This window comes from Camelus ferus, chromosome 30, assembly GCF_009834535.1.
Source record: "Camelus ferus isolate YT-003-E chromosome 30, BCGSAC_Cfer_1.0, whole genome shotgun sequence".
NCBI lineage: Eukaryota > Metazoa > Chordata > Mammalia > Artiodactyla > Camelidae > Camelus > Camelus ferus.
Window position 1 is genome coordinate 20,330,560 of NC_045725.1, and position 27,740 is coordinate 20,358,299.

The window sequence follows — 27,740 nt, forward strand, 5'->3', positions numbered from 1 at the left end:
TTTTATTTCCAAAAGGTAACTTAGCAGAAATGGAGTAACTGTTCATTATTTCCTGTCATTTTTATATCATTTTTTGCCATGCATATTGTACAGTAATTGCAGGAAATTAAATTTGAATCTTGTGACACAAGTATGTTATGAATATCATAAAAAACACATATGTTCATAAATGGTAAAAAAAAAAAAAAAGAAAAAAGAAAGATGATAAAAACTACATTGAGAAAACTTTTACAGTCTTTCGGAACAATGGAAAAGGGAATGTTTTAGGGTTCTTTGTTCAGGCTGAATTTTAGGTTGAAACGCTTTCAGGAGGCAAAGTTTTATTTGGTGGGTGTATGTGTATTTTTGTTGTTTCCTCCGGAACCTTTTAAATGGTATCCTATGAGCAAGGGGACATTTGAAATCCCACACAAAGAATCGACTTGAAAAGAATGCATAGCCACGTCCCATACATATGCAGAGCCATTTTTCGCTTGCCACATGGGACTAAGAATAGACAGGAAATCATCATGACTTTATGGTGTCTGTTTTGTATGTCTCCTTTGTGGCATCTACTGCAACTTTCCTTGCTGCCTCTTCCTGGATGAGGTTAATTCCTGTCTGATCCTTTTAGGGATATTGGAGAACCATCCATGAAGCTGGATGCTAACATCCTACTGTCTGGTTTGAACTAGAGCCAACCTCATCAGTTGACGTGATGGGAGAGCCAGTGATCAGCTCCTAAATGCTGATTTTCCTGCTGTCACCAAGCCCCTTTCACATCCAGCTCTCATTATTTGATTTCTCTGGGTCCATGGGTGGTTCTCTGGGGTTTGGAACCATCTCGCTCTACATTTTCCTCTGCTAATGGCAGACAATGAATTTCTCCTAACACATTGGCAAAATTATAAATCATTACCTTTTACCCAATTAATGCCACCCAGAGTTGGCAAGTTATGTAACTGCCTGATTCTCTGCTGGCCCAAATCCTCTCTCAACCATCCAAACGGTGTGTATGGCCTGGCTCAGTTCCAAACGTTCCATGAAGACTTCTCCGACAACTTCAGTTTATAATAGTTCCTCTCCTTGAAGTGCTTATTGACTGAGTTATTCACTTAGTTTAACTGTTAAGCTTCAATTACTAGGATCTTTTATTAAAATGTCAAATCTTTGTGAGTAGAAATTAGATCTTCATTATCCTCCAGATCCGGCAGGCTGCTTCAATATCTTTGTCTTCATCCAAAACCAAACTTATCATGTTTGCCTTCCCAAACCGGTCCTCTGCTTTCCTTACTGCTGTTGCCCCTGAAACTATTTTTCCTGGTACCCAGGCCCAAATCTTTCAGGATAAGTCTGGCTTTCCCTCTCTCCATCACACCCCACAGCTAATCAATGGCAGAGTTCTGTAGAGTGGCAATTTTCAAATTGTTTTTTATTTGATCCCTTTGTCAAAGGAAATCTCATGCAAGTGTCCAGTATAAAAGAAGAGCAACTAAGGTAAGAAGAAGCTGAAGTGCCTTGAGCCTACAGCCGCAGCTCTTGAACGAACCCCCAGGATCTCTGAGGCTGAGCACCACTTAAAGGCCCACAGTTGTAGTGTTGACCTTTAAATTGTCAAAAAGCAGCAGGATATGGTGAGAAAAACACTGGCAGGAATCAGAGGATCTGATGTCAACCATGATTTCTCATCTCTAAAATATTTCTCTGAAATGCTTTCTTATCTCTAAAATAGGAAATCTTTCCTACTTAAATCACAGTGTTATTGTCAGGATCCAATAAGATTTTGTGTGTGAAAGCACATGGCAAACTGTCCTGGTCCATGCAGATTTAGGAAAACATCACTTCTTTTCTGATCTTCAGGGCCACATTCTCCTTATTCTACCCCCCACTGGAACAACCACTGCTTCCATATTAGCCTCCCCAAAGCATATCCTTCTCATATACAATTGGCCCCCAGATTACCACCTTGAGAGAATTTCTAGGTTGCAGTGCAGGCAGGGGAACCCAAGCAGAACCTAGCAGAATCCTGGAGTCAAGGAAGCAGATCTTAGAGTCTCAGAGACTGACAAGATCAAGAGGGTTGGATTATACAGAGCAGAGTATGGGACAGTTGAGAGCTGCGTAGACAAGGAAGTCCAGAGATTCACAGAGGAGCCCCTCAAACATTTAGCTGAGCACTGATCAGATCATGTATGTGAGGAAACGATTCAAGGCCAGGATAAAACTCACCTGAAATGATTTGAGGTACAAATGCCTCACATTCACACAGAATTGAAAATACTACCTGCTTCTACCAGCTAACCCAGAGAATCCCATGATTCACAGGATATGAGGGAGGAAAGGATCTTGCCTCAGCAGAGGGAAATAATTAACCCTGGCATGAGCACTGTCATAGTCTTGCCTAACAAGTCTTAAAAGTAAGACTGGAAAGGATGAAATTGTTTGCAAATAATGTTGTTACAGAATAAAACTCAAGAATATGAATAGAAATACCAAAATATTCAGTACCCCCCAAAGTGAAAGTAATCTGGCATCTAATCAAAAAATTTTAGGCATGAAAAAAGGAGGAAAACATAATCACTGATGAGGAGAAAAAAAATAATTTAAAAAGGACTAAAACTGACCCAAACATAAGAATTATGACAAGGACAATAAAATAGTTACTAAAACTGTACTCCGTATATTTACAAAGTTAAGTAGAAAAAAAGATTAATTAGTGACATGGCCATTCAGACATGCACACTACAATGTGTGAGGTGAAAAATATACAGGATTAGACATTGCAGGAAAAAATAATAGTGAATTTGAAGACACAGTGATAGAAACTGTTTAAATGAGACACAGAGAAAAAAGAGAATTTTTAAAAGTAAACAGCATCAGTGAATTGTGGAACCATTTTAAGTGGCTTAATATAGATATAAGTAAAGTCCCCTCAAATGAGGGGGGCAAAATTATTTGAAAAAATAGCTGACATTTTCCAAAATTTAATGATGACTTTAATCCTAAAGATTAAGGGGCTCAATGAACCTCAAGCATAAGAAATATAGAGAAACCCACACCAAGACACATCATAATCAGAATGCTTAAAAATAGTGATAATGAAAAGTTCTTAAATGAAGCCAGAAGGGGAGAAAAATACATCATATGTTAAGGAACAAAGATAAGAATGACAGTAAATTTCTTATCTAACACAGTACAAGTTAAAAGATAACAAACTGGAATCTTTAAAGTACTGAAAGAAAAAAATTGTCAGCGTAGATTTTTATACCCAATAAAAACGTCCTTCAAAAATCAAAGGCAAACTAAAGACATTTTAAATATATAAAAGCTGAAAGAATTTATCACCATCAGACTTGCACGAAAATAAATGTTAAAGAAAGTCTTTCAGACAGAAGGAAAATGGTACCAGCTAGAAATATGGATTTAAACAAAAGGATGGAGAGGATTGGAAATAGAATCTACATTGGTGAATATATAACTGTTTTAATTAATATTTAAATACTTTAAAATATAACTGTTTAAAGAAAAATAAAAACAATTTAATGCGGGAATTATATCTAAGGTAAAATTTGTGACAATCATGGCACAAAATTTGAGTGGGGAAAAATGTCTGGACACTATCGTAAAGTTCTAGTTCTACATGTGAAGTGGTATAAATGCACAAAGTTGTGTAACATCACACGATAAGTTAAAAATGTGTCCTGTAAACCCTAGAGCAAACACTAAAACAACAAAACAAAGAATTATAGCTAATACGCCAATGAAGGAGATAATAATGAAATCATAAAAAATAGTGTTAATCCGTAAGAAGTCAAAAAAAAAAAAAAGGAACAAAAACAAGTGGGATTAATTGAAAACACAAGACATGATGATAGATTTAAACCCAATGAGATAAATAATCGTATTAAATTTAAATGGTCCAAATACCTCAGTTCAAATGCAAAGTTTGTAAAGCTGGATAAAAAGAACAATGATCCAACTATACGCTCCTAAAAAAATGGCACTTTAAAGACACAAATAAGATAATAGTAAAAAGATGGAAAATGATATAGCATGCTAAGACTTACTGAAAGAAAGCTAGATTTAATTTATCAAAAGATAAAGTAGATTTCAGAGCAAGAAATATAACAAGGGGTAAAGAGAGTTGTTTCATTATAATAAAAGGGTCAATTCCTCAAGAAGACATAACAATCTATTGCTATATATAACATAACATAACAATATTATGTGACAATAATCTGTCAGTCTGAGGTCTCCTGTGTCCTGGCAATGTATCTCAGTTGTCAGTACTTAGGACCAATGTTTATGAAGTCAGGTCCTCTAATCCTCAGTGATGTCTCTCCATCTAACAGCCTGTTGCCTTATTTGGTTCCCAGTTCTCTGTCCACGGAGGATGTTTTTACGGGAAGGATCCCTCTTTGTTATTTGCCTGCACCCTCAGCAAAGGATTTCTTGGCACTGCTGCTGTCATACTCAGAGACACAGGAATGACACCACTCTGAAGCAAGAAGTTGTACAAGAATGGGTTAGTCTGTGGCCCGAGGGTCTCACTGGTCAAAACCTACTGTGTAACCCTTTCCTTGCTGCCTCCTTGTCCCTGGGCTCTCAGAGATCAGACGACTTAGTCTTCACGTCTCCAAGGTTCTACATGGGAAGCCACGCAAACAGTGCTCACCCATGCTTACACTCTTCTTCCTGTCTTCTAGAAAGCTTTTCTCATCTGGGGATTTTTTTTCTTTTTGAATGAGAGAGAAAAGTGTGTGTGTGTGTGCGTGTTTGCGGGCGTGCGTATGGTGTATGTTCTGCATATGTTCAGAGCTGGTACAGCTGTTCTCAAACATTTTCTCTTGGTGAGAAAACCTCTCTCCCTCCCCATCCCTCATAGCTTTTGAAACACAAAGCCAGAATGTGTGTCTTTCTTTTTTTTTTTCTTTCTGCTCTATCACCTCCTATGGTGAGATAAGGAGAACAAAAAGGCTTACTCTCTTGAATAGAGATAAGATGATGGAGGGGAAATGTGAAAGACCATGAGAAGAATGACAAAATAATATAAAAAATATGATTCAAGACCTTTCCTATTTCTTAGACCTTTCCTATTTCTTTATCTGTTGCCCATCACAAAATTAGCATTTTATGATTGTGGTTTCACTACATAGATATTTCAAAAGCTATTACAAGCATATATCTTGAGAACAAAAACATGATTTTGTGGAAAATCAGGACTATATGGTATCAAAAGGTAACTGGGCCTGGGGATGCTGTCTTGGAAACCACCTCGCATACTGTCCCTCTTTCCACCAGCGTATTCTGAAAAATACAGTAACACAAGACCTGCAAAAGTTGGCACTATTTTAAGCCAAGTTTTTCCAAAATAAGTATAACTATATTTTCAAAAGGTTTCTAATGCCTTCTTGTATTTTTCAAAAGGTATATAAATTAATTCTACACAAAATAAGAGGTAGAAATATACATAAAAGTTTAAGTAACAGTATCAGGCTGAATATTCTAGAACGCCCACGTAATGGTGTCTACTATGTTTCTCAAACTGAAGTCTATGAAACCCTGAGCAGCCACAATTTCTTTGAGAAATTTAGAATCTTATTTAGTTATTCCAGGACTTGAATTTACATTTTGTTTACAAATGCATTTCTCACAGGTGAAGGTCAACTGACAGCATAGCTCACCATATAAAGGCAGGTTTCAGAAAAGTCAAAATAGAGAAAACTAATGGAAGAATTGAGTCATGAAATATTCTATAATATTGTCATGAGGAATCAAAAAAAGTGAGCAAACCATAGCAGGATTCCATCTTCACTGAGTCATAAGCATATGAAGAGGAATTTTTCCATTTCTGACTCCAGTAATTATTGGATTAGGTACCCATTTAATGCAAATTTTCATAACACCATCATCTTAACCTTATTTCCAAGTGAACAAGTCAGCTTTACAGAGAGATCAAGTGACTCTCCATTAAAGCTGACGTTTGAGGATTACTTATCATCAAAGTTTTGGTGAAGTGTGAGACTTGATTATCCTCAATTATCAAATAAAGCCTTGACATTACAAATGCCAGTTTAGTTGTATGCAGTTAAATAGGCATTCTCTGTATTAACATTACTAAAGTTAAAACACAAAAGCCGGTTTAAATTAAAACTAAGGCTTCACTTTTTCCCTCATGATTAAACCCCACATCAGAGGTTTAGTTTCAACAAAACAACATAATCCATCACATTTAAATTCATATTGTCAAATTGAATTTTATTGACTATGTGGTTTCGGTGGTATAGTTTCATTAATGCTGAAAACACAAAGATAAACGTGCACATGGAGGGCTTGGTACAGTCCCTGGCACATGAAAAGCATTCAATAAAGATTATTATTATTTTGTGGAAATTTATAGCAAGTTTTACTGTAGCACATGTTTATGGAACTTTATTATTATATCTCATTTAGGATAGCACTGAAGTCCACAATTTCTTCTTTACAAGGTCTATAAACAGTACTTAAGTGTAATAAACACTAAGTTGGAAAGTAACTGCCAGAAGTTCATTAGCGACCAGGGGGACTTCCTGGAAGATATCAAAAACTGCCTCGTTATTATGACAAAAACTTTAAATTGAGGTACAGAAAAATAAAGTGCCTTATTCAAGCCCATTCATCAGGGCAACAGAAGAGCCTCTTACAGGTTTAGTTCCCATCTCTAGGACCACGTGATTTTTCTCTCTTGCCAGTGAACCCCAAGAATAAGTAGTACTTATTATTCTCTTGTCTTTACATAATGTTTTTGAAAGCAAATAACAGTTGATTATATTTAGCAAACAGTATGTTTTACTGTATTTTGATGTAATGATTTTTTTCAGTTTGCTTTGGAAATGGACAATTATGATGACATTGAATAGAGGTTAGCGGTCACACTAATCATCAGGGTAACCTACGTGTTTACATGAATGCCAGCCTGGATGAAGCATCAGACTTTTATCTGGCATACACATTGTCTCAGTTGTGAACAAGAAGCCTACATTCCTGTGGAAACGCTGACAGCATAGCTTGCAATCTGCTTCCTCCCCCCCCAAAAATTGCATTTTTAAAAACAGGAAGTGTATCATACCTGATTCAAAGCTACATAGGCACCACATTTTAAAGGAACTCTCTATATATGCTTAGGAAGAAATTACACTTAAAATAGAAGGTGCAAAGTACAATCATAGTGACTGGAGATTTGCATTCAAAAATCATAACATGGGAAATATATGTGTATGTATGTAAATAACATGCACACACATAAACATAGGTGTATATCTCTCTCTCTATGTGTATATATATTTATTTATTTTAACATTTTTTATTGATTTATAATCATTTTACAATGTTGTGTCAAATTCCAGTGTAGAGCACAATTTTTCAGTTATACATGAACATACATATATCCATTGTCACATTTTTTTCTCTGTGAGCTACCATAAGATCTTGTGTATATTTCCCTGTGCTATACAGTATAATCTTGTTTATCTATTCTACAATTTTGAAATCCCATCTATATTTAGATTTAGATGAATGGATAGATAGATAGATTTGGCAAATCTGGTCTTCTTTTAGGAGCTAAAAATTTACTTCGAGAAATGAGATTGATACATGAAGCAAAAGTAAAAACCCCAAAATGAGATATAACTGCATATTGTAGCTCCATTGCCTCTAAGCTCCAGCCTTCTGGGCCATACTTGTCTTTCATATTTCAACACCACTGAGAGTTCTTTAGAGAAGTGGGGGGAAAGAAACTTCTTTCAGGTCCTCCACATTCCAGAATTCCTTATCCCTGGCCCTAATCCTTCCTTTGTCTGCTGTCTTCTCTGTACCAACCACACCCAACCCCAGCTGCCAACCCCATGAGTCATTCATTCCCAGAGTATCGAATTGATGCCTGTCTTCTGATCTTTCCCACCTTCTTCTCTGTCTGTCTCATCCACTCTCCCCTTCTTTCTCTGTGCTAATGCCACTCTCTGCACTTCCTCTCTGCAGCCGGGAAACCCACATCGAATCCCGCAGCTGAGTGAGATCTCACTTCTCTTTTATCGGTGTGTCCATCCCAGAGGAGGTCACCATGCAGACCCTGACCCACAGCCGTGGTTCCATGGATCCTCCTCCCTCTGTTCTCGGCTCCTTTCCCACTTCTTCTTTTGAAGTTCTCTCTCTCAGAACTCCCGGGACTTCCATCTCTCAGAACATGACTGGGGAGTAGGGGGAGGCAGACAGATCCTTACTGTTTCATTATACGAAACAACTGTGCGTAATAAAGCCTGTATCAGCTGCTTTCACTCCACGCGCAATCCTGTGTCCCAGCTTTGCCCGACGCTTCATTAAAGTGTTTTCCCAGAGGCATCTGTCCCAAAGAGGCATCCTGCCACTCTCTGAAAGCACAGAAATAGCGGTTTTTCCCTAAATATTATGTAAGTAAATGTTAGTACTGTAACAGTCTATAGGAGCAGTACAGGATTCTGCATATTTTGTTGCAGGTGAATTAAAAGTCTGAACATAGACTTGGAGTGAGGTGGGAAATACACTGGAATGGGTAGGAGGGATTCAAATGGTGGGGAACCTCAAAGGCCAGACAGAAATGCTTTGTTTGGGTACGAATTCTTCTTTGACTCATGGGCTAGTCATCATTGTATTGATCACTTTCTAAAAGGATGGGAATGTTCTAGTTATCTTTTGACTTTTGATTGCTGGCTTAATTCTGCTGTGGTTGGAGAACATAATTTGTTTGCTGTCAGTATTAAGAAATTTGTTGAAACTTGCTTTTATCACCCAGCATTTGGTAAAATTTAGTGAGTACACATATCCTCGAAAAGAACATATATTCTGCAGCCATTAGTTTTATGGTTCTGCATTGTCCTAATGGAAACTTGTTCATCTTGTGGTGTCCGTCTTCTGCAGACTTACGCACTCTCTTGTTGGCTTGTTTTGTGTTGCTGAGAAAGATGTGGTAACATCTCTCAGTATAATTATGGATTTGTTTATTTCTATTTTAAGAGTCATTCCAATTGCAGGGATGTGAAAATGTGAAAAAAAAAAAAAAGAGATGATTTGTGGAATCAATGAAATACGGGAAAATACTACACATCTGGACATATGAATAGTGTATAGACTTTTGGCACAATAATACAAGAATTTGAGTACATTCTGGGCAGCGGCTGGAATGAGAAAATGCCAGAATGTCTAGGGTTGAGTTTAGGTTTTTTTGTTGGGTTGTGGGGACACCACAGAAAGGAACCTCAGTTTTTTTTAACTACCCTTTGAGCCAAGGGCAGATCCTAATCAGCTCATACACAGCTTCCTCCCTTCCTCCACTGAGAGTCTCACCTTCAACCCCTTTTCTGGGGTTTCACGGACACGTTGACTTATGAGTTTCAGGGAGACCTCTCAATTACCTCAAGAGCACATACAAAATTGTGTGTTCATATGCATATGGGCATTTATGTAGGGAAAAGTTGCAGCTTCTCACCAGATTATCAGAATTCTCTGTTATCCAAAAGCCAGTTAAGGACCATTGCTCTGGAGCCAATGAAACTTTTCACACAGAACATACTCAACCCAGACAAGAGCACAAGGGAGGGCACAAAAAGGCACACAACCCCAAGAGCTATTGCCTCTTCCCTGAATCATCCCACCCCCACCCCCTCAACAGCCAGGCGGACTCTTGTAGATGTCTTTACATAACTGTTTACATCACTGTTGAAAGAATATCAACAACCCCATCTGTCCTGCACTGAGACATTAACTTCCCACCATTTGTTAAAACAAGTACCATGAGTAATGTATCTTTCCATGTCTGCTGTCTCATTGGCTCTTTACCAAGTCGATCTCCTCTCTACTCCCCTGATTCTTTCCTGAGGGCAAAGTGAGTGGCATAGGATGCAGGGTCATAACTCAGAGAAGAGGCTTCCCCTCTTTTCAGGGGCTTCTGGCTGAGCATGGTCCCCATGTGCTGCGATGCATGCATTCCAGACACCAGGTTCTCGGCAGCGCACGGACCGTATAGGAGTCCTGTGACTCACGAGTGTTTTCTGATCCTGGATACGCTTCTGCTATGGCAACAGCCCTAAAGACATGGCTTAAGGTTTATCCTGGGCTGTGACCTCATACTTTTTTTCCCTGGTTTTATTTATAAACATTTCAGAATGACAGTTGACAACAGGGTCATGCATAGGGGGAAGACCGTTGTGCAGGGAGACTCAGAAAGAGGAAAGACTAATTAAAGTTCAGTGGCCTTTCCCAGGTGCGTGTCTGCTGGACCTTAGGCATAAAAAGCTGGATTAGTTGACGCTTTTCCCCAAAGAAATCGAGGGAAACAAATGTGCTGAAGATATCTACAAGGCTTAGTAGAAGTCAGGAAAAAAAAACAAAACACTGTCTTTGGTAGAGTCATGTAGAAATCCAACCTAAAATATCCTCAACAAATGTAAAAATAATATGTAGATTTTTCAATATAGGTGAGGGGAAGTCTGCAGGGAGTTATTTGAGGAAATAATTTCTTAGATTTTAAAAATAGATTCATGGAAGAGATAGTCTCCCCTACCCGAGTACCCATTTTTTGGTTATTAGTGGATAAAGATGGGATGCATGGAGCTATAGCAGTCATAATGTGATAAAGAGGAGAACTAACGAACAGAGAGATGGCAGAGCAGAAAGAGAGAACTTCATCCTTATGACACATTGAATGACTAAATAAACCAACCCTTTAATGTCTCTCTGGAATTCTTGTCATGTGAAGTTACAGGATTTTAAAAAATATGTTTGTTTGGGATAAGATCAAATTTATGCATGCTTGAAAAAAGCATTTTGCAATTTTTTTATTGACGTATACTTGACTTACAATATGAGTTTCAGGTGTACAACATAGTAATTCAGTATTTTTATAGATTGTACTTCCTACAAAGTTATTATAAAATATTGACGATATTCCCTCTGCTGTACATTCCATCTTTGTAATTTATTTATTTTATTCTTAGTAGTTTGTATCTCAATCTCTGTCAACTATTTTTGCCCTTGCCCCCTCCATTTCCCCTCAGGGTAACCACTAGTTTGTATCTGTGAGGCTTTTTCTGTTTCAATATATGTTTGTTTGTTTTATTTTTAGATTGTACGCATAAGTGAAAACATACAGTGTTTGTCTTCCTCTAGCTGACATTTTGCAAAGCATAATACCTTCCAGGTCCATTCATGTTGTCTCAAATAGCAAAATTTCATTCTTTTTTATGGATGAGTAACACTGCATTCATTCATCTGTTGATGGACATTTAAGTAGCTTCCTTATCTTGGCTATTGTAAATAATGCTGCTATGAATATGGGGCTGCAGATATCTTTTTGAATTAGCTTTTTTGTTTTCTTCAGATATATACCCACTTTTTTCGAAGGGTTGTTTGAGTTTTTGATATTGAGTTGCATGAGTTCTTTCTATATATGGGGGTATTAAACCTTTATCAGACATACCATTTGAAATTATCTTCTCCCATTTGGTAGGTTTCCTTTTTGTTTCATCGATGGTTTCCTTCAATGTGCAACAGTTTTTACGTTTGTTTTTGTTTAAGTCAGTTGAGTTGGATTTTCTACTAACAGAAACTAAAAAAATTTCAGGTCATGATATTCACTCTTTGTCCCATCCAATAATAATAAAAGGGCACCCTTCATCTAATGCTAATGAATATAGAAAGACTTCTGTTGATGATCTGGCCAAAATACCTATGACATCATACATGATGTTTTCATGTCTAAAGCAGAGCTTGGACAGGTGGGTGAACTATGGCTTGATTTTCAGTGGCCTGGCTCTGCATGGAGGAATCAATGGAGATATGCTGTTAAGAAATGTTCAGGCTCACAGAATTTGTGGTGATGCTTGATTCCTTGGCTATGACTCTTCCCCACCCCCTTCCTCATCTCGTGGTCTATTATGGCTCAGATGTCCAAAGACTAATTTGGGCTGCATGTTGTTTGGACTGCCAAAAGAAGCATGCATATTTGAACGATTAAATTTCTTCCTTTCTACAGGGATATCATTCATCTGGATATTTTTGCCTCGGAGTCTGAGGAAGTGGAGCCTGGAGTGTGTGCGCTTCCTACCATCAAAGAGAAGAGAGAGGGAGAAGACAGCCTAAGTGTGAGCGAGACGATTGGCTCCCACAGATGTGCCCTCTGACTCCTGTTTCCTGCTCCCGGCCAACCCTTCGGAGGCTATTTTCAGGGAGATCTCCCTCTTCCTGTGAGGCTGAAGACTTTTCTAGTTACAGGACTGTTGTGTGTGACATGTCTAGGCAAACATGCAGCAAAACCACAGAGAAACAAAGGATTAAAGAAATAAAGCTGGGCAAACTCAAAAACGCCTCCTGCAGAACTTCTCTCAAGCTTGAGGTAAACATCTCCACCTACCCTCCTCCCTCTTCAATTTCACAGTTTACTTTTCCCCTGCGTTCTTCTTGTGACAGCTCCTTCTATTACCGAGAAGAGGAAGCACGTTGTCCTGTAAGAGTGGCTTCTCCTAGCAGCAGACTCTCCGAGTTCAGGACTGAAAGAGAGAAAGTGCCCCTTCCTGGGGGAGATGATCTCAAAAGGCAAGAAAGCAATGGCCTCAGTCATTTAAGGCTGAGTATACTTTCCCACTGGGCATGTTGAGAACAACCTTTCTTTCAAAGCTATAACCTGGGATCTCTTGATCTGGGCACCAGCCTAGCCTAAGTCAGAGAGTGGAAAGCTCCATCCCATTTCCCAGGCATATTAGACTTGTAGGAAAATTTCTTCCAAAGATTAGCATCTTCCTCCTCCTTCTATGAACAACATCTGAATCATGCTTCCATCCATCAAGTGCCAAGTGCCACCTTGACAAGGAAGAGGCCCCTAAGTCCTCACAAATGATTCTCAGCCTTGGCGTAGGCAGCGGCCTCATCCAGATTCCAGCAAAAAGGAGTTGGCAGGGCATGAATAAGGGCAGAAGGTAATTGAGGAGCTGGGGCTGCTTTGAAGGCAGGACAGAGCCCAGCTCCACGAGCTGAGCTGGAAGGAATTTGCTGTCCGTGCCAGCTGTCGGCCAGAGCTGCGGAGCGCATCCAGCTCTTGACTGCTCAGGAGCAAGTCAGTCAGATGATCAGGGACTGCGGCTCGGCCTCAGACCACGCGCTAATGCGGGCTCTTCCCCAGCAAGCCAGCGCCACGGGCACCGGAGCGGGCGGTGGGCGACGGTGAGAGCCGCCGCTGCCAGTGCCTGCTGCCAGGAGGGAGGGACAGAGGCGGCACCAGGGCGCACGCTGCCTTCCGCAGCCGTGTTGCCCTTCTCATCACCGCCGGGCGAGTTGGGGCGCGAACTAACTGAGGAGCCGGAGAGCTGTTAAAATCCGACCAGATGTGTTAAAGGAGAGTCCTGACGGTGCTTAGACCGGCGCCTGCAGCTTGAACAGGCACAAGAGCATTATGTCAGGAGAGGAAATAAAAACAAAGCAAAAAGGGCCATGAGAGAATGAAGGGAGCTGATTGGTTGCTGCTTCCTCCGTTCCCTCAGCAACTTGTCCACACTCATATTACAGCCTTTATTACAGAGTGATGAGGTAAAGAAGAATCTCTCTCATTTATCAAGCTATTACTATGTGCAAACACTGTTATGGGCATTTGATACACTTCATTTCATTGAATCCAGACTCAGAGAGGTTAAGTGTCTTTCCCAAAGATGTAAATGTGCGCGTGTGCGCGTGCACAGCTATTGGTCGGCCATCAGGTTCGGGTTTCAAATCCCCTTCTGCCCGACGTCGCAGCCATTACGCCACACGGCCTCGCATTTTCAAAGCAGATACTTTAGAAGAATTTGTGAATTAATCCACTAGGGAAATGATGGTGAAGAAAATAAAATTAACCAAAGACGCCCAGTTTGGAAATTAAAAAAAAAAATACTCCCTGGGAACCAAAGAAAGGGACATACATTGGACATATGGTCACAGATTGAAGTTTTCCATTTTCTCTCCCTATAATAGCCCTGGCAGACAGCTAATGAAAAAAAAAAAAACATATTGCAGAAGGATTCTATTCTTCTCTCAGACTACATGACACAAATTTCTGGTAGCAGCAGTTTGCTGTAAACAAATAATACTCTGGCAATAGGTAAATTCAGACCCTCTCAGCCTGGGGTGGGGGTGGGGCGTATATCAAGGGGTTCATGAGTTTATCTCCTTTCGAGGACTGACCCTATTTAAAGAAAAATCGAGGAAGAGATAGTGATTGTATATTTAGGCAATATGAGTCCATCAGACGCCACGTCCCTCCGTGTCAGACTATTCACTTGATGGAGTCATTTGAGAGAGTTCCGAAAAGATACATGATCATTCATACCATCTCTATAAGGGTAGACAGGTACCACTACTACGTTTTTATTATAAAACTTCCAACAAGAAAATATTCAAGCTAGCCCAGGGAAAGGAAATCAGCTTTGAACACAAACAATGGGAAAAAAATCATTCCTGATAAGAGAAGAACTCCAGGCCCCCACTATCCTTGTACCCCTCTGTTTTCTTTACTTTAAATCAAGGTGGAAAGATGGAAAACACGGCTTCTTAGAGGGGTGTAGACTCCACTGTGCCTTTTAACAAAGCTGTCTAACAAGAAGTCAGTCCAGATATGGCAGCCTCTTTGGTATTCCTCACCGAAGGAAGAGCAGAACAGGCAGCTGGTTTTGCTCAGTTCTGTTGGATCTCCATGCTAACTCTTCTGCTGAGAAATTAGCTGAGAAATTAGCAAGCATCAAAGGAATGCCTCTCCTCTACCCTCTGCCTCCCATGAGCCTTTTCTTCTTTCGAAACAATGCACTGTAAGCACTTGCATAGTGTTTAGCAAGTCATTCAGGAAGTAATTCCAGAGTATCAAAGTTTGTGCAGAATTTTCTTGCAAAAAAGTAAATCTGAACATATTGAAAGTTACCTTTCAAAATATCACTCTCTCTCGAAAAGTTAAACTGAGTTACCATTAAGATCCAGCAATTCCACTCCTAGGTTCATACCCAAGAGAAGTGAAGAGACATGTTCACACAAAAATTTGTACACAAATTGTGTAGCAGCACAATCATTCACAATAGCCCCAAAGTGGACACAACCCAAATATCCATAATGGATGAAGGGATAAATGAACTAGATGTGTCTATACAATATACTCATTATTCAGTAATAAAAATAAGCTCTGATACACACTATAGCGTGAATGAACCTTGAAAACATTATGCTAAGTGAAACAAGCTGGACACAAAAGGCTGTATATTGTATGATTTCATTTATATGAAATATTCGGAATTAGCAAATCTATAGAGAGAGAAGGTAGATTAGTGGTTGCCTAGGGCTGGAGGAGATGGGGAGTGACTGATAACCGGTCCAGGGTTTCTTTTTAGGGTAATAAATATATTTTGGAATTAGCGGTGTGATGATGTTTGCACAACTTGTCCATACATTAAAAACCCCTGAATGGTGCACTTCAAAGGGGTCAATTTTATGGCATGTGAATAAATTTTAAGTTTTAAAGTTTGGAAAAAAGAAAAAATATCATCCACATCCTAGAGATCTGTATATCCCTTATTGCCTATGAGCCACAATGAAGCAAGCCCCTCACCTTGGGACTTTTATCATGCAACCTCCTCGCTCAATGACACAGCTTAGCACTGAGGTTAAGAAGATAACCTCTGACGCTAGTTTGCATGTCTGGAACTGTCACCTGCTGGCTGTGTGAGCAAATTACTTAACTTCCTTGCAGCTCAGCTTCCTTGCCTGCAAAATGGAGATTCTAATAGTAGCAGCCTCTTAGAGTTAGCATAAATTAAGTTAGCATACGTGAAAAGTGGGGTTTTATCTGTCACCAGCATCACCACCACCATCATCATCTTGATCATTACCATCACCTCAGGTGTCCCCGTGGAAACAACGTGGTGACCAATTTTCTACAGGTTACTAGCAACATAAACTATACAATTAGGATTTATTTCTTAATCACACATCATTGATGATATAGATTCAGTTTTATTTATGAACTGCATAATAAATGAATTGAACAATGAAACAATAATTAAAGAAATTATTGATTTAATTTTATTTATGAACCACATAACAGGGTTACAAATTATTTGAAAGCAAGCACCTACATCCATCCTTCATCCTTTCCACTTTTTATTCCCCAGCATCCAGTCCAGCGCCAGCTCGTGGTCAGCACCTCATATGCATTGGCTTACTCTTTCCTTAGGGTTTGGGTTACTGGGTGGTTTGTCCCAAGGCTACTATTACGGTATGATGTGTACTCCTATCATAGACCCCGGAAAGACCACCAATCTGACTGAATGAATTACAGGAATTTATACCATCCTTGGAACCACATCTTGTGAGCACACTTCAAGGGCTGACCACAAGGCGCTAAAGCTGAAATTTATATATTGTTCTGCGTTCATAAAGCTACTTGATGGTGCCTAGGACTGTGGTTCATGAAACTGGCTAAATTTGTTATTATTTGGGCTTTTAGGGTCCTTCAGTGTTACCACGGCCCAGTGCTGGGAACAACTGCGTGATGTGGAGAATCACAACCCTCCGTCAACGAAAAATCGTTCCGAAGTTCCCACGCAAGCCCAAGAAATGCGAGTGTGCGTGTGCACACAGAAGTGCCTAATTGGCTGTGATCCCCGAGGCTAACCTGCAGAACAGCTGCCCTTGCTTGAGTCTCCTGACCAAGCTGGGCTTTAAAGCCCTGGACAGGCATTAAAGGAATGGTGAGTACTCCCTCAATGACAAGCTCGTGGGCTTAAACTGCATCATGAGCAACTTCAGGGCTGTCCTCACCTCTGTTTCCTTTTCTAGGGGTTTGTACTTTTTGACTTTACTTTCCTTGCGCTTTTTGTTATCAAAGCCATTTCAGCCACCTTTTCCTGTTTATTGTAATACACGGGGTCTGAGGTGCTTGGGAAATACAACGACTGGGTATCTGGTGATAGTTCTTCAGTGCCTTGGTGAGTCCTTAAGACTGATTGTGAGTGGGGTCTTCCCCAGGCCCCTTTCTACTGCTGAAATGGTCTGAAGTCCACCACTCCAAGAGCGGAAGGCTGTTGAGAAGGGACTAAAACCCGAGACCACAAGATGTACTCATGGAGAAGTATTTCCCCTAGATTATTTTGGGGTGCCTTGGAAATATTCTTGCATCCCTCTGTCTGAGACACTTTGGATTCTCTATGGGTGAAAATAGCCACAGTGCAGGGGGAATGGCTGGGCTGTGCATGTCTGTGATGATTGTGTAGGTGTGGGGAATTCTGAGGTCGTGAAGGCTGAGCCAGTGAGGAGATGGGCCCAGGATGTGTTCTGTGATCCCTATGGAAAACTCAACAAGAGATCACAAAGGGACTTATCTCTCCACTACCATAGGCAATGGTGCTTTTCAGCTTTGTGGTCCTGCTTAGCAATAACCAATGAATGCTCAAATACCTTGGTGGGGAGAGAGGAAGCTGAGATCAAGAACAAAGTGGTTGTCTGAAGTCCTTGACCCTGGACAAACTGGGATGGGATTACATCCCAAGTTTTCTCTGGCTTCCTGTTGCTCCTTGTGAAAGTTGTCCCTACTTCCTGTATGGCGGCTTTGGTAGCAAGTCCTACTATTTCATTCAAGTCTATAATAAAGTTCTGGAGGGAAAAACATGGCCTTTATATCCCCTCACTTCACTCTCACATCAAGCCAGGAGCACTGGAGCAGCAGTACGGCTCAGGAAAACATCCTTTTGCCTAGTTACTGAGCGCTATTTGGTATGCTAGCCTTCTCCTCTGTGTTTATTTTCAGGGTAGTGATAAAAGCATGGAAAAAACATCAGGGAAAATCAGTAAATTTCAGTAATATTTCAATACATCTGCAAAGGGCAAACAGTTTAGAGTTTCTCCCACCCTGTCTGAAGCTGGAAACTCTCACCGCAGCGGGAAGCACAGCTATTTTAACTTGGCAAACCAAGCCAAACAGCACGCACCTGCAACTGTACGTCTCTGACGTGAATGGCTGTGGCCAGAGGGTCAGTCTGTTCTCAGTTTTTCGTCCAGAAACCACATTCTGCAAATGGAGAGAAAACCGCGGTTGGATTAAAGGAAATCCTTGCCATAGAGACTAAGCGCACAGCTTTAATTAACTCATCATTTTCTAATTAGAATCCCTAGAGCCCTGTGCCTGGGTAGCTTATGTGGCAGAACGTGCCGTCAAATGGTTTCAAACAGTTTCATAAAATAAAGTTTTGTTTTTATAAGCATTTATTTTAGAAAGTTTGGAAAGTAGAAAAAAACACTTTCAAAGGGGTGAACTACCCAAAACTTGTCATTCGTAGAAAATCACTTCATCTTTGGTATGTTTCTTTTCAGTCTTTATATATGTTTTAAATTGTACATTTTGTAGGTAGTTGAGACTATGTCATCTACAGAAATGTCTTTCTGGCTTTTTCATTTTATGCTAAGCATCTTATCATTTTAGTGCAAACTAAAAATCACTGTTAATATTTGTTTATTGCACTGAGCAGAGGTACTGTTATTTACTTCATCACTCCATTATTGTTGAATTAGTGCAGTTTCCAAAGTGACCTCAAATTTTTGCCATTCTAATAATGCTGCCATGGAGCCATTGTGTGTACAGCTTTGATATGTATATTAAGAATTATTTCCTTAGGAAGGATTCCCAGAAGGGAACTCCATTGTGGGAACTCAAATAGGCAATGCCAAGTTGATTTACAAAATTTTCACTTTTCTATCTGGAATGGGGTAATACTTTAGTTAATAAATAACACTGATTTTTATCTAGTAGACTAGACAAAAATATAATCAAAACGTTGATTTATTTGCACTCTTTTGATTTGTTTTTCTTTTTTTCCCTGTTGTAGTCCAACCTGGCAAATGATCTCTTTTAGTTCTTTGCCTGTTTTTATTTGAGGATGGGGTATCAATCTATACGAGCTCTTTTTATTTACATAAGATGTCAGCCTTTTGCTCAACATATTTGCTGCAAATAATTTTTCAACTTTATTGCTTTCTGTCCTTTCTAATTATGTTTTGAGATATAGAAATATGATTTTTTGTAGTCATACTATTGATCTTTTCCTTGGCAATTTTCTTTACTGATCATGTGTTTTAAAAAACTTCTTACCCTCTAGAAATTTTATAAATATTCATCTCTATGTTCTTTTAGGTTTGAAATCCTTCATATCTCTAATCTATTTGGAATTTCTTTTAGTGAATGATGGGCAGTATAAATAAACCAGATCTCCCATAACCCATCCTGCAAATATCTGACCAAATTCCGGATTACTTACCAGGTTGTTACACCCCTTCTCCACCGGATGCTTCCAGTGTCCTGTGAAGCTGATGCTCTATCTGAGTTTTTCTCAATTTCTACTTTGTTTCATTAGTGTGGTGGTAAACTTGTAAATGCTATGTACATTATTTCTATAATTTTATAATATATTTCAGCCTCTACTGGGATAAGTTCTCATCTTTGTCAAAAATTTCTTGACTGCTCTTACTGTTTATATTCCAGGTAAACTTTAGAATTTTCTTAAGTTCCTAAAAATCCTGATGCCGTTTTAATTATGACTGCATTAAACTTAAGAATTTCATGTGGACTAATCTTATCATCAGAGAATGTGGTGGGTCACAGCACACATTCATTTTTTCATTAACATTATCACTTGTACTGCTTATGGTTTTTAAATGCATAGGTACATGACTATATTCTCATTTTTAAAAATGAGATGAAAGGGAAGAACGTTTCATACCAGTAAATTCCTCACTGGAAGGTTATTTGGGTTAATTTGAAAATTTTACTATGATTAAAAAAAAAAAGTTGCCAGAATAAATCTGTGAAGATATCTTTGTGCTTATTTGCAAGTATTTGTCTGGGATAAGCTCCTGGAATGTGGGTGAAAGGCTATTCATAATTTTAATTTTGATAGTTCCTGCCAAATTGTCCTTGAATAAGGCAGCACCAATTTACACTCTTATTAACAGTGAATAAGAAATTCTGTTTTCTCACACTGGATGTTATTGAAATTTACAATATTTGCCAATCTGGTGAAAAATACAATCTCAATGTTGTTTTAATTTGTATTTTCCTAATTACTGGTGAAGTGGAACATATTTTCTTATGTATGTGACCATTTGCACTTCTTTGAATTGCCTCTTCAAATTCATTTCTTAATTTTAAGTTTGACTTATTTTTTATCTCTTTATAATTGCATGTATTAAACCTTCATCTGTTACATATTTTGCAGATATTTTTCTCTTAATCTGTCTCTTGTCTTTTAATATTGTTTCACCATGTTTCCTTGTAAAGAAGTTATTCATTTTCAAGAGGCAAAATCTGTCATAATTTTATTTTTGTCTTCTGAGTTTCCTCCAATTTTCTGTTTCATAATTTTATAGATTAAAATTTTTTAAACTTTTGAGCTATGTAGAATCTGACTTTTACATGTGGTGTGAGAGAAAAATCTAAGTTTGTTTCTTTCTTTCTAAGTATCTAGTTGTCCCAGTTCCAATATAAATGAATAGTCTGTCTCCTTCAGGAAGTGTCTCTATTACCATATGCTAAAAATTGTATGTGTGTGTGTGTGTGTGTGTCTGTATGTATGTATATAACACATATATTCTTGGACTGTATTTTGTCCAGGATCTATTTGTCCATTCCTGTGTTAATGTGACATTGTATTATTACTATATTAATAATTAAAATAATTACTTGCCTATAATAAAATAAATATAATTTAAAACTATAACATTAATTACTGTATATAGTATCTTGATAACATATGGGGAATGTCTTTTTTAACTGTTACTTTTAAAAAAATTTCACAGCCTATCTTTTGTATTTTCTCTCCCAAATCAGATTGTAGAGCTCCTTTGAAACTTTTTTTGGGGGAATTTTGATTGGGATTGTTTTGTACTTTCATGTTAATTTGGGGGAAATTGATCTCTTATAATATCGTGTCTTCCAGTCCAGAAACATAGTATGTCTGTTCATTTTCTCAGCTCATCTTCAGGTTCCCTCAATGAAGTTTCGTATTTCTCTTCATATTCCTCTTGCATACTTGTTTCGAGGTATTTTGAGGTTCTGTTGTCATAATGAGTTCTATCTCGTCTTCCCACTGTGTTGAAACTTACTTATTGCTCACATACCAATGGACCTTTCATTGAATTTGGGGAGGGATTTCTAATAGTTTTATAGCTGATTCTTTGTAAGTTTTTGATAGACCATCATACATTTGGCTGTAACAACAATTTAGTTTCTTTTATTTCTTACTCATTCTTCTTATTTTCTTCTTGTGTTGGCTGTTTTGCTAGTATAATATTATTTGCAGCAGTAATAGCAGGCATCTAGCCTTTAATGAGGCTGCTTTAATGGGGATTATTAGCAAATAACATGATGATGTTTGCTTTAGATGTCCAGTAATTATCTGTATTAGTCAGGATGTAGGTTTAGCTGCTGTAATAGAAAGACCCAGAGTAATAATGGTTCATATGAAGTCTGGGTGCAAGCAGGACAAAGCGGAATCGTGGCTTATCTCTTCCATCATCCATCATCAGGGTCTCAAGATCATTCCAGATTGCTGTTCTGCCCCCAAAATGCACAGCCTGTGACTCCTGCCCTCATGTGGCTGCTGTAACTCCCACCACCACGTCTGTATTCCAGCTACCAGGAGGGAAGGAATGTGGAGGGGAGCGCTGTCCTTTTTGAGGTCACAAGCCAGAAGTAACACTCATTACTTACACTCACATCCTGTTGTACCAAATCCTGACTTCATCGGGAACACCTTTGTGCGAGGGAGGCTAAGAAATGGGGTTTTCTGCTAAACAACAAGTGTGATTTTTTTACCTCATGCCAGCTCAAAATTGTCCCACCGTGGGAGAAGGAGAGCATAGAGACTGGGGAAACTAACAGCTGTTATCACACTGTATTTATTCATTTTAAAGACTTTTTTTCTCTTCTATTCTTAGCTTAATGAGAGTTTTTGCTGGAAATGAGTGTTTAAAATTTATCAAATACATTTTTTAGCATCTATTAAGATTAGCATAACTTTCCCCCTCAAAACCTGTCAATATTAAATTATAGGAGGAGAAATCATAATTTGAATATCCCTTGTATTTTTGGATATGACACTTACTGGGAGATTATTATGTCATATATTCTTACTTTAAAGACATGTTGAACTTGAGATTACTTTTTCTTTTCTTTTTTAGTGTCCTTTTTATATGCTAGACATCCATTTAAATAGGAATTATTATCCATTTATTATCAGTTATTTAAAATTTGGGGAACAAAATCCTAAAACTGGTTATTTTCAAGGAAAGCATTTTGTCAAACTTTTCCATTTTTTCTCCCTCTGTTTAATAGATTATTTAATAGCATTTCTACATCATTTTAGTTAATTTGATAGTTGATATTTCATATTTTCGTGTAGTTAAATATGCTAATATTTTCCTGTGATTATCTTATTTAAAGATAACAATCCTTGCTTGGATTAAATAGTCACCATACATTGTATGTGTGTTTGAACATTTTACATTTGACCTTTTAATCCATCTGGGGTATGTTTTGGTACATGGGCGACCTGAATTCTAGTTTTAACTTTCTTCTAAATGGCTACGTAGCAGTTCCAGTCACATTTATTGATGAATCCATCAGTCTCAACTGAACTGAAATTCCTCTTTTAATTTACACTAACTTCTGGTATCTACACACTAGTTTATTTATAGACTACCTAATCTGTTTCATTGATCTACCTATTCTAGGACTAAGGCTGCACTATTAAACACTATCAAATTTTACAGTTTTATAATTCACTTTATAATCTCACATGACAGATGTTTCCCTCTTTAAAAGCTTCCTGGCTGTAGTAACAGGTTTATTTTCCTGGGTGAACTTTAGGATAAGTTGCTCACTTAAAACATTTCAAGGGGTATTGACTAGAAGTGCAGAAAATTAAGCATTAATTTATAGAAAAGCTGTATAAATGTTTATAATATTAAATTCTCCAATCCAAGAATCTAGTATATCTCCCTATTTAGGCCTATGATATGCCCCTCAAGAAAGTTTTGTAATTTCCCTTATAAATGACATGCAAATTTTTTGTTAATTTAATTTTAGGTTTTATATGCATTTATATATTTATTTTAAAAATTATATTTATTCTAGGCATTTGCTATTTTTTGCTTTAAAACTACTGTTTTTGTACATTTTGTGACCAGTTACCTTCCAAAGAGATCTTACTCATTTTTCTAGTTTTCCTCCTGAAGTGTCCAGATATGCAGCAGCAGTTTTTTCGATGTATTATATTAGTTTTTTATCCTTCTATTTCCTTGAATAAGCCAGGGTTCTTCAGTTTCCAGATTCTGTTACTTTGAGCAGAAAAATTTACTCACAGGATCAAAGGGAAGGCTGGAGTTGAGGTCAGGACGAGGGTGAGCTGAGTGAGGTGGTTTTTCTCAGATGTCAAATTTTAAAAGGTGTCCAAAATTTCAGTAATTAAGATAAATAGTATTTGAATGCAAATATTTTTTAAAAGTTAAATACTTACAAGGAACAAAATACCAAAAACTTAAGTAAAGATAGGCTCAGTATGGAGAGCCAGGCTCTGGAAAATCCAGGAACCAGGCAAATGCGGAGGCCTCCAGTGGCAGCCCCCAGCAACACTTTACACATGCTGCCAATGGGATGGGTGCACTTTGAGAAAGACAGCGATTGTCGTCTTTGACTAAGGTGAGGGCAAGGAACTGCCATGGACTGTCTGAGACCCCCACACAAAGAAGGGCAGGTAATTCTCCAAAATAAAACAGGGACTGGTTGCCCAAAAGAACAATTGTCTGTAGTGTTATAGTCTCAGGACTCAACTGTCAATCCCACGAGGGATCCCTTGCTTTTGATGCTTCTCTCTTGCTTCTTTCAAAATATTCTGTCTTTTGACAATTTCATTGTGAATTGTCTAGATGTGACTCTCTTCAGATACACCCCGCTTTAAGTTTGTTGAATTTCTTGAACATACAGATGAACATGTTTCTTTGAAGTAGGAATTTTGCACCATTCCTTCAAATATTATTTTTGTCCCGTTTTTTCCCTTTTTTGTCCTTCTAAGACTCCTATTATGTGTATGTTGGTGTGCTTGATGGTGTCCCACATGTCTCTGAGACTCTTCATTTTTCTTCATTTTTTCCCTTTCTGTTCTTTAGACTAAATAATATCAATTGATTCATCTTTAAGCTTGCTGATTCCTTCTTCTGTCTACTCAGTTCTCCTGTTGAGCCCATTTAGTGAATTTTTTGCTTCAATTATTTTGCTTTACAACTCCACGATTTCTATTTGGTTCTTTTTTAACAGTTTCTATCTCATTGCTTATATTTTCTATTTGGTGAACCGTTCTTATACTTTCCTTCTTTTCTTTGGACATGATTTCCTTTAGTTTTTTGAAATTATTTATAATACCTGATTTAAACTCTTTGTCTAGTAAGTTCAATGTCTGAGCTTCCTTAGGGACAGTTTCTGTTGACTATAATTTTTCCTGAGTAAGGGCCACACTTACCTATTTCTTGCAATTTTTTTTTTGTTGGAAAATGGACAATTTAAATAAATTGGGCATTCTGTAAATCACACACACACACACACACACACACACACATACACACTCTCTCTCTCTCTCTCTCTCACAGTCCTTCCCTACCCTAGGATCTGTTGTTTCAAGTGCTCTTTGTTTTTTAGTGACTTTGCTGGACTAATTCTGTAAAGTCTGTATTCTTTGTTTTGTTTGGCCACTGAATTCTTTGTTTGGTTAACTTAGTGGTCAGCTACTGACTGGACAGAAATTTCCTTATGTATCTTCAACCAAGAATTCTCCCAACTGTATTCTGTGTTTGTATATTGGAGCCACCTTCAGTGTTCTGGCAGCTTAAAACTCTGCCTTAGCCTTCACTTCCTGCTTGTACAGAGCCCAAGGTTAGCCTGGAATGAGAGATTAGGGTTCTCTCAGGTCTTTCTTGGGCATGCACACAGCCCTACACATGTGTGTGGCTTTCTAGAGTCTCAAGAATATGTTGGATCTTTTCAGAATCCTGTGAAAGCATCTTATTCACCATATATTTTCTTTCACATTTTTCAGTCAGCCTCTTGTTTGCCCCGGCTATTACACTGCCTAAGGCAACTGCTTGTTTTTGACAAATGCCTAGAGAGGAGTTGTCGTGCTGAGGGAGATCAGAATTAGGTTAAATAAAGACAAGCCCCGAGGAAGAAGTTTTTCCAGGGAGCTGCCTAACAGGCCAAGTTGTGACAATTATCTGGGGATGAGCTTTGGGGAAGCTCCAGACCTGTTTTGCCCCTCTTCAGTGACTATTAAGTTGCTGGCTTTTACAGCTATAGTAGTATGAGGCTGGTCATTTCCCCGTGGGTCTGAGGGGAAGGGGAGGGGAACAGGGCAAGTTAAAACATCACAAAACTCAGTTTGTGCTAAGCAGAGTAAGGTGCCTCCCAAAATGTCCGTGCTCTAATCCCCGGATCCTCTGAATATGTTATCTTATGTGGCAAAGGGGACTTTGCAGATGTGATTAAAACCTTGAGATGGGAAAATTATCCAACGTTACCTAGATTGGCGCCAGTCAATGATGAGTCCTTAAAAGCAGAGAACTGTTCCCACCTGTGCCAGAGGGCAGCGTGACTAATGAAGGGTCAGAGGGATGCTATGTGGCTGGTTTTGAGGATGGAATAGGGGCCATTAGCTGAGGAATGTAGGCTGGAAAAGGCAAGGAAACAGATTCTCCTTTAGGGCCTTCAGAAAGGAATGCAGCCCCATTAGCACCTTGATTTTAGCTCTACATCAGACTGTAACCTACAAATTTAAAGTAGTAAATTTTTTGTTGTTTTAAGCCACTGAATTTATGGTAACATGTTACATAAGCAATACCAAAACTAATAACTATTACTACTGAGATTCAACAATTTAAATTTAAATTGTTTAAATTTAAATTGTTGAATTTAGTTCAATTCAAATTAAAAAAAGTTAATGCTCTTCAGTGTTGCAAGCATTTGATTAATAACTAGATTCCTGAAAAAGTCAATTTTGACAGTTGTTTTTTTTTTTTTCTTTTTTTGCCCAGTGTTCTCATTGCCTTTATAGAGGAGTAGATTTTCAGATGTCCTTACTCTGCCATTCTGGAAGAGTCTTCCTCCACTTCCTTTTGCAATCTGGTATTACAAATGAAAATCAGATTTTTGTTGTGCTGTGGATAATCTGTTTTTTTTTTTTTTTCCTCTTGGGAAGCTTTTTAGACTTTCTCTTCATTGTTCTGAATTCACTTCATTGGGACTAGGTATGGAAGTTTTGTTTGCTTTTACTTTATTCTGCTAAACATTTGATATAGACTTTCAATCTAGGAATTCATGTCTTTCTTACATTTGGGGAAATTATCTATTTTTATTTGCTTAATAATGTTCCTTTTCATTCTTGCTATTCTCTGTTTCTAGATTTCCTATTTGATAAATTAGAAAATTTCTAGATGCACGTCTCTTAATTATTCTTCCTCTCCTTAACTTTTTTTCCTTTGGTAAAATGTTTAGAGAAATCTTCATTTCAGTTTTCTAACTCCCTAATTCTTTAGCAGTACACCTTATCCTCTTTTGACTATGGATTGAGTTTAAATGTTAACAATCAAGTTATTAATTCCCAAGATATTTAGATGATTCTTTCTTATAGATGCAATACTTTTTAATATCCTTCTGAGGATTTTACATATATATAAATCTGAGGAATTTATACATATATATATAAATAAATAATATAATATATATATATATATATATATATATATATATATATATATATATCTATATATATATATATATATATATATATATATATATAATTAAAGTCTTGCACTGATTTTTATTAACTTTATTTCCTCCACTGTAAGTTCTTCTATGTGTTATGTTTGGTGCATCGTTCTTTGTGTTACCTTTGGGAAATGCTCGGTAATTCTTAGATGCTTGCTTATCACTGCAGGGAGATTTCCTGAGGACTGTTCTTTTGTGCAGACTGTTTGGGAACAGGCTAGGACTCTTTGTACCGCTGGCTGTTCATAGTGAGATCAGGATAGTGAGGAAGCCTGGCTTCAGGGAGGATGGGTGTTGCGGCTCTTCCTGGGTTTTGTCAGTCACGTGGGCACTGCCTTTGTTCTCTAACGTGGGTCACACTGACTGGTCTTGTCTTGAAGCAGCTTTCCCTCTTGCTTCTATGTCCAAATGGCGCTAAGGGGTAAGGAGGTGGGAGACAATTGTGCTTCACTTGGGCTTCCTGATACACTTATTTGATATATAATGGTTCATAACTTACCTGCTGTGTACATTACAACTACCATTCGTGTAAAGTTATCCTATTATTTCTGTTCAGTGACTTTTCTGCTTTGCCTGATGCTGCCATTTCTCCCTGACATCCTCTTTCTTAGCCTTTGCTTGAAATATCTCAGCCTTCCTCTAATTTTCAAAGTTTCCAAGGTATCTTCCTTTGTGTGTATCTTTGGTGGAAAGAGTATCATTGAATTCTATTTTAATGCAACATGCATATTATGCCTTTCAGAAGGAAATTCAAAACAGAGTCAAGTGTTAACTTTATTTATTTCTCCAAGTTACAAAAATGATAAATATTTTAAAATTTACCCTTATCTTCTTTAGATATCTTGTTTTTAATTTTACTAGTAGTTAATTGTAGGGTTTT